Source organism: Phacochoerus africanus, chromosome 4, assembly GCF_016906955.1.
Source record: "Phacochoerus africanus isolate WHEZ1 chromosome 4, ROS_Pafr_v1, whole genome shotgun sequence".
In the NCBI taxonomy this organism is placed as follows: domain Eukaryota; kingdom Metazoa; phylum Chordata; class Mammalia; order Artiodactyla; family Suidae; genus Phacochoerus; species Phacochoerus africanus.
Genome location: NC_062547.1, coordinates 126,048,282 through 126,061,088, shown reverse-complemented (window position 1 = coordinate 126,061,088; position 12,807 = coordinate 126,048,282). Strand labels below are relative to the sequence as shown.

The following is a 12,807-nucleotide window of genomic DNA, read 5'->3' as shown; positions in this document are numbered from 1 at the left end:
CACAGCTCACGGCAACACCAGATCCTTAACTTACTGAGCAAGGCCAGGGATTGAACCCATGTCCTCATGGACACCAGTAAGGTTCACTACCACTGAGCCACTACGGGAACTTTCTGTAGATCTTTTCCAACTCGTCTTTCCGCAAAACTATTTAGCAGCAGGGAAATTACTTTGCCTCAGTAGAACCCACCATTCCTTCTCCTGTGGGCATCAGTGCAGTCCAGGGGTAGGGGATTGAATAGGTTTTTCTTTTTTTTCCTTTTGAAAATTTCTCTGTATCTGATTCCTTCCTGTGACCTTCAGCTGAGCTCTTGGAAGGCTGATCATGGCTTTGCACACCATGAGCACAATAGACAATTCTGTTTCTTTTCTCAGGCTGCCAAGAGTGAGCTCATGCTCTGAGCTACTTTCACATTTTCCAATAAATTATTTCCAAGACTCTTCTTCCCATATCTGCTCTGAGAAACTCCACTCTTGGCCGTGAGTGTGTTCTGTCAGTGGACTGGTCAGAGGACATTTTCATAGCTATGGTCTCCCTCTGGAGAAACGGAATAAAGGAGCCAGTGTTGGGGCTCCTTTATAGGAAAGGAAGTTGGGGTTTGGTTATCCTCAGCCGGAAGTCAAACATGGGAAACAATAATGTTTTAAATGAGCACTGCATCTCAGTGAGGAACAGTGTATGTGTGGCTTAGAAATGTACAGTGCGGGGCCGTTTTCTTCTCTTCTGACAAAAAAAAGATCGCCGCATCATTCTTCAACCGTGCCATCCGTGAGAATAATATTTGGGACTTATGTACCAACAGTGGGTAGAGTGTGTGTGTACGTGGTGTGGGTGTTTACGGCATTGTGTCTCCACACTGTCTTTGTAATATGTGTGTGTGATTGATTTCATAGACTATACACACGGAATAGGAAATGAGCAAGGGTTGGCAGGTAGAGTTTGGGGTTTGTGGTGCTCTCTGGACGTGCGGTGACATGCAGCATGTATACAAGCTGCTCCCTGCTCACCGCCTTGCATTCTTTTACAAACAGTGTTGATATTTTTTCAACTTGCTGTAAAGTAGGTTTCCTATCTCAGGTGTTACTGACATTTTAAACCAGATAATTCTTCACTGTGGAGGCCTGTCCTGTGTACTGGGGGGCGGGTATTTTAGCAGCACACGTGGCTTGTGCTCACGAGATGCCCTTCCGTTCCCTCCCAAAATGTGACTGTCAGAAGTATCTCCAGACATTGCCAAATATCCCCCAGGGGGGCAAAATCACCCTCACTTGGGAAAACACTGAGATAACATAATGTATGACCTGTATTCAGCAGTCCCTCTTCCCAAGAGATGGGCAAACTGAGTCAGTTTTACAAAGAAGTTCTGAAGCTACCATGTAAGCCGAGGAAGTGTGCTACTCAGATCTCCCTTCCAGAGGGAACGACAGACAGGCTGAGACCAGGCTCTCCCCATGCTGCTCTCAGCTAATGACTTAACACAGCAGAGGCACTGGAGCTGGGCCATTTCTGCCCAACACGGAATCCCTCAAATGAGCAATATTTATTTGAGCTCCCCATGGCCTGGCTGAGACTTGCTCAGAGCTCCATTGCAATCCGAGGCTCTTTCCACGTAATCCTCCTTCCTTCTGCCTCTTCTTTCCCAGTGTCATGACCTAGAGATCTCACAGTCCAGACCTGCTTCTTCTTCCCTCTGTATTTCACAGGCATTTTCCCCAAAAACTTTCTACTCTGGTATTGGATCTACTTCCTGGATTGCCTGACCTGACCAGCTGCCATCATCAAGGTGAAATCTTAGCTTTCTTGCTGTTCCCCAAACATTTCTGCCTTTGCAAAAGCAGTTTCTTCTCAGTAAAATAGGCTTTTCACTGTGCTTTGCATAGCGGGTTTCACCATTCAGGTCTCAAACTAAATGTTACATTCTTACTTTTCTGACATACAACCTGGAGCCACCTCCAGGCAATGTCTGTCACATCACCCACTTTGATGTCCTTCACAGACTTTTTGGTTGACTTTTTTGGTGTGTATCTGTTTCCTTCCTTTAGAATAAGCTCATCACTGACAGGCACCACGTGTGTTGCTCAACAGTGCATTTCTGGTGCCTACAACAGTACCTGAAAATCAGGAGGAAACCAGACACCCAAGCTCTGGATCTCAGCCCCCTTCACCTACAAAATTTGTTATGAAATAGTGATTTCAGACTAGTTGGTTCTTCCTGGGTTAGAAGAGATGCCTACCTTGTTTCTTTGCCAAAGATTTAGATTTGGTTGTAAATTAATCATAAACTTACTGAAAATGCAAATTGTTTCACAGCACTGGGCTAAAGGGATTTAGAAAACACAATTCCTGCCAGAACATTCACAGGAATTAAGAATTTATCCAGCAAAACCCCAATGAAACAACAAAAGGCAACCTCAGTTATGGTACTAGAAAGGGAGTAAGTGGAGAAGGGTATTTGAAGGACAGAGGATGCATCAAGTAAAGAACTGATGGGTAGTTTGGGATTAACATATATGCACTACTGTATGTAAAACGTATAACCAACAAGGGTCTACTGTATATCACAGGGAGATATATTCAATACATATATATATGAATATATATATATAATTGAGTCACTTTTCTGTACCCTTGAAACTAATACAAGATTGCAAATCAGCTGTACTTCAATAAAAAAAATAAACAAAGGGGGAAAGAAACACTTTGTTCTCTAAAGGTATTAAGAACACAATCCAAGATGGCTCCATGTTACTGCAGTATAATCCCACAACGCTGACAAATTTCCTCATTGTCAAATCATCTGAACCTTTTTCCAAGCTGGAGTTGATGCCGAGTTGGTGCTGTCCAATAACAAGGATTCATTTCACTTGAGACATAAACAGGGACAGCCGATACGTGGCTATCCAGGCTTCCCGTAGCCACAGAGAGCCCATCCAGCTCCATTCTCCCCGGTTTCTTGCTCTGCCTCTAACCACAGCTGGAGTTTTTTAGGAATCTATGCAAGAGGCAGCCACCAGCCTTGTGCCATTATTTTGATAACCTATTACTACTAGTGTGAGCTCTCAAAAATAAAAATAGCAGGTTAGAAAGGAGTAGAGTTTGATGGAGGACAATACACTGAAGAGGTATCTGGATTTTAAAGCTGTTTGTCCCAGGTTGGTGTAGATCCGTCCATGCCACCTGAAGCTCACCTCCTGCCACACTCTGCATGGCTGTGTTTGTCACTTTGGCTGATTGGAGTTCGTTCCTAGGACTGTACTAGTCTCTCTTGCCATGTGCAGATGCGTGACTGACTCGTTCCCCTTTCCTCTCTGCCCTCTCTTCTCTTCATGTCAGCAGCTCAGTTTTTTTAGATCTCAACTCAGTCATTACTTCCTTCGTGAAGTCTTCCCTGAACTTTCAGATTTATAAACTCTCGTAGTCCCATTCACCTCTCATTCACACTTATTTGGGTTTATCATCTGATTAATGCCTGTCTCATATTATTCTCTCATGAATAATCCAGGAAGGCAGAGATGCCATTTTTTTCTCATTGTTACAGCTCTAGTGCAGGTGCTCAATAAATATGTATTGAATGAATGAAGGAAGAGAGGATTTTCTTTGAGAAAGAGCAGGAGTTGTCCAGCAATTAGATCGGCTGGAGTTTCTCCTGTATACTTGCCATGACTATCTACTGATGCCTGAAAAATAGCACGGGGAAGTGAATTTGTTCTGGAAAATTGAGTTTCACTCTTTGCTCAGGATGTATTGTGGAAATTCTTCTGTGATGAGGTTAATAAAATGCTTTCTCGAAACACTTGTGGAGCGAAATCAAGTTTGGGCTTTCACCTTCCTTGAACTGTGTGTTGAGCTACTGATTTTTCCTTGGAGTATTTGGGTAATGGACATTTTCCTTCAATCCTTACTGCAGTCCTTGCTCTAAATTTCACAATATTGAATGATGCAATTCGAAATTTAAATGCTTAACAATGGAAACTGTGGACAGTAAGTACTTGATGAACGAACTTCATCAACTAATGAAATTACATGTTTGAATTCAAGTTTTCCTAGTGTGACTGAAAACACATTTGCCCTGTGAATTTAGGATCAGTACAAAGAATTCAAAGTGATTTACACATTCGATTTGATCCAGAGACTCAAGATGTTATCATACAGTTTCTGGCACCTCAAGTGAACCAGAGACTATATCCGGGCAAGCTTCAGGAGACTTCTGTAGACAAAAAAAAAAAAAAAAAAAAAAGGAATCCCTTCCTCTGTACCCTCCCCTTTTGAGAATTCAAGGTCTTCTTTGAATAGCTCCATCCATGAGTAGTCAAAGTCATTTCAGCCCTGGCACTGTCTTGCTAGGCCATGTGGCTTTCTCTAACGCATCATTGCCGCTGTCACTGACTCTGAGAAATGAGCATCCCCAAACCTCCAGCTCCCCTAGCCCGCATCATTTGGCAGCACAGATCCCAGGGTGCCCCAGTGCCGGTGAGCTTCCCTCAGTGTTTTGTCCTGGCACTTGAGCACAGAAGACTTTAAGAAAACTCTTAGAATCATTTGCAGCTCTGAGCAAAAGATTAAAAAGCTGGGGGCAGAACCTCCCCCAAGACCACAGGTCGAGGGGAGAAGATGTAAAGTTCAAAGTTGAGAGCTTGTCTTTGAGCAAACACTCATCTCCAGCATGGCCCTGGTACTCTTACAGAGCCCACTAATGCCCTCCCCTGTTAGGTGCATATGGCGGGCAGAGTGCTGCCTTGTTTTGTTCTTCACTCCTTGTACAAACAAGTGCTTATTCTAATAGCAAGATAGAGGCCAACCTTAAAAAAGGGTGTAGTGATCAGTATCCATCATCTTCCCAAGTGCCTTGTCACTACATCAATTAATACAATTGAGCAAAAAATGTCATGGGCCCGGTGGAAAAACCTTTTCACAGCCTTTCAGGGGGAAGTTTACTTGCAGCTTTTTTCCCTTGTATTAGCTCCTGTCATCTACAAAACAACAGAACCCAGTGGTGTCAATTATATTTGATTGACTGAGTAAAGCACACACACAAATAAGCGAAAACAATGGACACAAAAATCTATATATGACTCCCCTTGTCAGAGAGAATGCTTGTCTTCTCCATTTTCATGCGGCACGGTGTCCTGCTGCTCCTGGCTTAAATGTTGCCTTCAGCCCCCAAACTATCACCAATTAAGTTAGCAGGGTCTTCAAAGGTGTCAAACGACTCCCTAGGCAATCGGCTCTAACTGCTGTTCAATAAATGAGGTCTAATTTATCAGTTTAACTTCACTTCTAAAAACCTAATGCTTCAGAGTGCTGGGCGCTATTTACCTAGATGGAGGCTTGGCCAGAGCCAGCAGCGTGGGTGAAAGTTATAGCCTGGCTTCTAACGACTGCCCATTTTGTTGGGTGCATATTTTTTTTCCCTGGTCCTAATTTCAACATGCATTTTCCAACTCTGGACTTTCCGGCACTGATCACCTTACGCACACGCACAGGCGAAATCCCTGGGGCCCAACATCAAACCAAGTCTGGACTCTCTTTGGTGCGGACAGTTAATAACGGGGGAGGAGAAGCAGAACCTTTCTCTGTCTTTTCTGTTCTGCCTTTGTGTTGTCATTATGTAGAGACTCACATTTTTAAAAACTCCAGGAGGTTAACTTTGGCAGCCGAACAGGAAATGAACGTATGGGCTCTTGTTCCTAAGTACATTAAACAGGTACAGATTTGGCAAAAGGATTGTTTAAGGAGAAAGTCTTCCGAATAAATGGGCCAGAAATTTTAATTAACAGCTCATGAGTGAAAGTCATTCAAATCCATTGATGAGACAAAGAGAGTGGTAATTTAAAGCTCAAACACACTAACTGCACACTAACTACATTAGAATCACTCATATTTAATTATCTTAATATCAAATAAAGACAATGAGCAAGAGAGAGAAAAATAATTCTTGATTGGCTTGGACATAGACTTGGAGACTTAATGGGTATATATGTGTATATACATATTCTTATAATATGGGTTTATTTGCAGAAGAAGGATATAGATAAAGTTTGGGCTGAGATGAATGGGCAATACCAAGTATTATATTAAGAAAGAGTTCCTGAGTATATGTTGTTTTCATTTTAATGTGAAGACATGGCACTGGGAAGTGTGGGTGAAAGTTATGGCCTAGCTCCTAATAGCAAATAGTCCTAAATTTGCAGCTCTATCTCAGTCAAGGGGGTATCTGGAATTTGGATAAAAATCACATTTGTAAGTAAATCTACATAGTTCTGGAGACTCAACATTTTCCCAGGATCCTAAAATATTTCCGAAAGACACTGCACATGATATGACACTGGGGGCAATATTTTATTATTAATATGTTTTCTCTGGTGCCTCTGTAAGTACATTAACTTTGCCCTGAGGAATCCATTAGCCTGGAGGAAAATTAAAATTTGGTTACAGAAAGAAAGCCTGAAGAAATAACATATGCTTGAGCTCCTGACATGCACAATAGAATTTTATAGTAGGAAGAATAACAATATAAATCAGGCCTAGGAGGGATGATATTTTTCAGATTCCTTTGTTTCCCCTTTAGCATATCAAACCCTCAGAGAACCCAGCTCACAGAGTTCTCTGAGGGGTATAGACACCCCAGGATCTTATGGTAGTACACATAGGAAATGAGGAGATGTTTCTCTCTTCACATCTGTGTGTATGTGTATGTGTCTGTCTGTCTGTCTCTCATTAGAGAAAATGTGGGAGAAAAAGAGAATTTGAAAAGAGAAGAGTCTGAGTTCCCTTCCCATGCTTTGGCCAGGCAATGGGAAATTATATGAGATAAAAAGTGTTTACAGGGAGTTCCCATTGTGGCTCAGTGGTAATGAACCCAACTAGTAACCATGAGGACGTGGGTTCGATCCCTGGCCTTGCTCAGTGGGTTAAGGCTCTGGCGTTGCTGTGAGCTGTGGTGTAGGTCGCAGATGCGGCTCGGATTCTGTGTTGCTGTGGCTGTGGTGTAGGCAGGCAGCTGTAGCTCAGATTCAGCCCCTAGCCTGGGAATTTCTATGTGCTGCTGATGAAGCCCTAAAAAAAAGTTAAAATTAAAATTAAAAATTAAAAAAAAAGAGTAAAAAGGTGAGGGAAAAGGGGGGAAAATACACAAATTAAACTGGGTGGGGAGGCATGGTCAGCTGGAGGATTGAGTCATCTTGAGATTTTTCCTCCAGCTGTCCTCACTTTCCAACTTGGGTCTCAAGTTATGTAGACCTCTCTGTTCCAACTGCAAAGACTCTCACCACCACGTGCCACCTCCAGTTTCTCTTGCTTTCACTGTCATATTCATGTAGTGTGAGGCCTGGTTACTTTCCATTTAACTTTATGTATGGGAGTCCTTGAGCTTGTTAATTTATTGATATCAGGGATACTTTATTTTACATAAAAGCAGACGATGGCATCAAACAGATCTGTGTTTGAAGCTGTACTCTTCTAGGTATTACCTGTGAAACACTGAACCTATTGGTTCACCTGAAAATGGGCATAATATGTAGCCCATAGCGTTGTTTTGAGGATAGAATTAACTTACATAGTGCATTTACCCCAGGAATGGATACTGTTCCCTGTTCAAAAATATAGGATGGGGAGTTCCCTGGTGGTCTAGTGGTTAGAACTTGGCTCTTTGATTGCTGCAGCTTAGGGTTCAACCCCTGGTTTGCGAACTGAGATCCCACATTAAGCTGCTTCATGCCACAACCAAAAAAAAAAAAAAAAAATTTGGATTTCTTAAAAAAACAAAACAAACAAACAAACAAAAAACCCGTGATGGCTTCTCCTTCACCCACAGGAAAGAAGTCCCAAAACATTAACCCACGTGGGCTAGGCCCTGCCTACAGCTCCAGCGCCATCTGCCTGCATCTCCTAACAAAACTAAACTCCAAGCTAGACCTTAACATTTCGTAATCAACATCTTTCATAAAACATAAGTAAAAGCAAAGTAAAAAGATTTATGGAGAGGTTAGTTTGACTAAAATCTGGTATTCTGCCTATGAAAGTAGTCACTATCATTATCTTTCCTAGTAAAGCCTTAGGTTGTGTGTCTGTGTGCCTGTCTATACAAAGGTCTAACTTTTAAACATCTCACAGTTGATTAAGAAGGAGCAACGAGGGAGAGGGATAAATTAGGAGTTTGGGATTAATGGATATGCACTACCATATATAAAACAGATAACAAAACCAACTGTCTGGTACAGGGAACTATACTCAATATCCTGTAATCACCTATAATGGAAAAGAATCTGAAAAACAGTATATACATAACTGAATCCCTTTGCTGTACAGCCGAAACACAACACTGTAAATCAACTATACTGCAATAAAAAGTTGGGGAGTTCCTGTCGTGGCGCAGTGGTTAACGAATCCGACTAGGAACCATGAGGTTGAGGGTTCGGTCCCTGCCCTTGCTCAGTGGGTTGCCATGAGCTGTGGTGTAGGTCGCAGATGCGGCTCGGATCCCGAGTTGCTGTGGCTCTGGTGTAGGCTGGTGGCTACAGCTCTGATTTGACCCCTAGCCTGGGAACCTCCATATGCCTCTGGAGCGGCCCAAGAAATAGCAAAAAAAAAAAAAAAAAAAAAGAAAAAAGTTGTTTTGAAAAAAAAAGAATGAGTCAAGTATTTTCTTTCTTAAAAAAAGGAAGGGTGATCTAAGGAAGGGTTAGCAAAGTATGAAATCTATTATATTTGTATGTTTCATCCAGTGGACAATAACATTATTTTTGTAAAGTAACGCTAGCACATAAGATGACTTCCTATTTTATGATGAATTTCTGAAATGTTTTACATTATCATTTTGAAAAAACTACTTAATTCCAAGCATACTGAACCTGCCATAGGACTCTGAGTATGATATGCTGTCATGCTTTCATCCTTTGCTGTTCTAATCCCTCCAACTCCTCTCCTTTAAGTACCGCTTTTGTGTAATTGCAGCCTCCCCAGGACACAACTGATTCTCCTCCTTGAGAGTGTTCCTGTAGCTCCTAAGTGCTCCATAGACCTCGATCATGTTCCCTTTGTTTACGTGCCTTGCTCTTGAGGATGTTAAATTCTCTGAGGGCAGAAACAGTGTCTCACTCATCTATATATCTTGAGGACACAGCATCTGGCACAGAGTAGGTTTTTAAAAATGCTGAGTGGGAAATGGACATTCCCCATAGACCAAACAGAACATAGTAAGTTCTCAGTGAATATTTGATTAATAGGCAGATAAACCCTTCCATTAAACTTGAAACTGAGTCGACTATGACTATAAAGCTGTAATCAGACACATTTTCACACCTCTAATTTCAATTTCTTAGTATTTACCCACTATCAGTACTTCGGATATTTCAAGTACTTCACTCCTCCATAGATTAAGTAGTACTATTTGAGTAAATTCTTAAAGGAAACGTAAATATGGTATTGATTTGGAATTTTGACTTCATGTCAACATTAATAATTTTTGGTGCTAGAGTTCTCTGTATCCCGTATAAAAGTACAAAATGACTATTGGTTAGCACTGGACTATGAGCTACAAAGCATGATAACAGAGCTATTATGAAGTTTCATGCCTTTCTTGAATAACTTGAGATGGTATCTTCTATTTCATAAAAGGGAGGGCAGCTCACAGAAAAATCTGAAATAAATGGCTGTCCGCAGAATGTTTTGCACATTTAACAGCATGTTCCTGCTGCAAGGCCAGTGAGGCCCAACTATAAATGACCCTGGTAGAGACAGCCTGGAGGGGTCCATGTTGGCATATGGAATTTTTGCAGGAAGGCAGCAGGACCCAAAGCAACAGCTCAGCTATAAGGTCAAGCCTCTATCTTTCTTGGTAGAAGAAGTGGCCGGGACCTGATGCTAGAGGGACCCAGAACTCGACAGATTTTCAGACAAAGGCAGTAGCCCCTGAAGAACATGGCTAGGACTGACTTCTAAAAATCAACTTGGAGGCTATCAAAGATGGAGAAAGAAGGCAGGGCTTCCCAAACTTGAATGTACATATAAATACTGGGGGCATCTTGTTAAATCAGATTCTGATTCAGTAATGGGTGGGCCCTGAGATGCTACAATAACCCGGGTGACACCAACACTCCTTTGAGGAGCATCTTGCATGGATTCTGCAGGTTTGGAAAACCTGATTTTCTCACTTGCCTTAATTCATAAGGCAAATCAGAAAGTCAGAGAGGGACCGAGAATCCTCAGTAAAACATTCCATCAGTTCCAGTGCTGCTCAGGGTCCTGGAATCTTTTGCTTGATGGCAAGAGTAGGTGTTGGTGGAAGAATTTGCTGCAGGTTTTTTTCTGTATTTATTTGTTTATTTATTTCTTTAATTAATTAATTAATTTTTGCTAGTAGGTTGCTCTCTAGGTGAAGCTTTTTTTTTTTTTTTTTGTCTTTTTGCTATTTCTTTGGGCTGCTCCTGTGGCATATGGAGATTCCCAGGCTAGGGGTCGAATTGGAGCCGCAGCCACTGGCCTACGCCAGAGCCACAGCAATGCAGGATCCGAGCCGCGTCTGCAACCTACAACACAGCTCACAGCAACGCCGGATCGTTAACCCACTGAGCAAGGGCAGGGACTGAACCCGCAACCTCATGGTTCCTAGTCGGATTCGTTAACCACTGCGCCACGACAGGAACTCCCATGAAGCTTTTTAAACGCTGAGATCCTCCTAGATCAGGAATCAGAGATGTAGGGGAGAATAATCACATTTATAGAGTTCCATACACAACTCAGATCATCAACTGGATCATGCCAGCGAAACCTGGTCTGAGTGAAGAAGGATGGAGCTGATGCTTTGGCCACTGTGCTGAGAAAGAAAGGTGGGGACAAGAGAGCAAAGGGGAGCTTGCTGCTGTAGCTTTTATCTTGTAATTTTACTTTATGCACGCTGCCCTTTAATGCCTACAGAAACATTATTAACACTTGGATTTAATTTCGGTTTTAAGATTAATATTTCCTGTTTCAGTTTCCTTAAACCCTATTTGGAGTGAATGTGTGTGTGTGTGTGTGTGTGTGCACGTGGATGCACACATGGGTGCTACAACCTCACCTGTGCTTGACTTCAGGTCCTTGCAAAAAAGATACCAGAAATTTCTGACTTAGAGCGTAAGTGGGCATTCTGAAAACTTAGAACCTACCTCACCAGAACTCTGAAAGAAGAAACCGCTGATCCGAAGAAGTCCAAGCAAAAGCATGATGTGTCTTGTTTGTTTGGTACCTGCTGTTTACTCCCATTTAGTCCAGAGACTGATTTCCTGGGTCATAATTGAGGCCTAATTGAGTGAAGAAAAAAAAAAAGCCCATTACTCTGAGGGAGCAGGTAATGTGAATTGAGGATAAGTCGGGATCCAGGAGGCATTTTCTCCGGACTTCTTCTTATGAAGCTATTACTCAATTTTTCACATTCAAAGACATCCCCTAGACAGAATCAGCAGAGACAGGATACGACGAAGAAAAATGACACTGCAGTTCTCGAAGCAAGCAAAACCCAATTCCAAATGCTGCCCATCAGCGCGAGCCATTCATCTTCTCTGTAGTTTCATGTCATCTTATTTTACTTCAATCGAAAATCCACCAGACAGGGATATACCTTTTGAATGATCTGGATAGCACTGTAGATCCAATTGCTGTTCAGTGCCTCTGAGCTTGGAGACTCTAAATAAAACTGAAGGAAAAGGAAGTTCCAAAAGGGGCTGGTGAATTAGGAGAAATGTCACCAGATGCTTATTGAAGCCAATAGAAATAGTAGAAAAAGAAGGAGAGAGGCTGAATTACTGGAAGATCAAGATATTCATATTGTTATTCAAAGATGTAATCTCTTTCAGACATTACATGTTAGTGCTGCAGATGGAATTCAGTTGAAAACTATTAATAAGAAACAGGATATGTAAAGTCCATATTTATCAATCAAAGAAACTGAAGAGAACCTCTACTCTGTTTTCTCATCTTTAAGATGATAGCTCTAAGGGTAGTTTCAAGAATTAAGCTAGAGGAGTTCCCACTGTGGTGCAGTGGAAATGAATCTGACCAGTGTCCATGAGGATGCGGGTTTGATCCCCAGCCTTGCTCAGGGGGTGGGCAATCTGGTGTTGGCGTGAGCTGTGGTGTAGGTCACAGACTCCGCTTGGATCCTGTGTTGCTGTGGCTGTGGTGAAGGCTGGCAGCTGTAGCTCTAATTTGACCCCTAGCCTGTGAACGTTCACATGCTGTAGGTGCAGCCCTAAAAAGAAAAAAAAAAAAAAAGAAAAAAAATGAATTAAGCTAGATATATACAGCATATAGCCTGGTGCCTGGTTCAGAATAGGTGCTCAGTAATTGTTAGCCATTATCAAAGCTATTTAAAAGGATTGACACCAGAGTTTCTGCCTTTGTGCAGTGGGTTAAGAATCTGACTGTCGTGGGTTAAGAATCTGACTGTCGTGGCTCAGGTTGCCTTGGAGGTGTGGGTTCGATCCTGGCCTTGCACAGTGGGTTAAAATATCTAGTATTGCTGCAGCTTAGATTCAATCCCTGATCTAGGAAATTTCATATGCCATGAATGCAGTCATAAAATAAAATAAAATAGAAATAAAAGAATTGCCTCAGTGCACAAAAATAATTAACAGAAGATTAGACTATGAACTGGCTCAGTATTACAATGTCTATGCAAAAATTAGATACATTCTTATGTTCCTGGAGGGAGGTAAGCTGTAAATTTGTAGACAGTTAGTTATTCATTCTTAACTCATACTTTGAGCACATGTTATCTCATGAAGTTTCCACTCAAAATTCATTGTCTCCCTAATATAATGCCATGTGAG

At 41.9% G+C, this 12,807-nt stretch overlaps 1 long non-coding RNA gene across 1 annotated transcript in view; it reads right to left on the bottom strand.

The window, feature by feature from the left end:
• Nucleotides 1-11,151: 11,151 nt before the first annotated feature.
• The window catches only part of LOC125124359 (uncharacterized), a 94,010-nt gene continuing 92,354 nt past the window's right edge, over nt 11,152-12,807 (bottom strand). The window contains exon 3 of the long non-coding RNA XR_007134287.1: nt 11,152-11,280. This is a non-coding gene — a long non-coding RNA (uncharacterized LOC125124359). The remainder of the gene's footprint in view (nt 11,281-12,807) is intronic.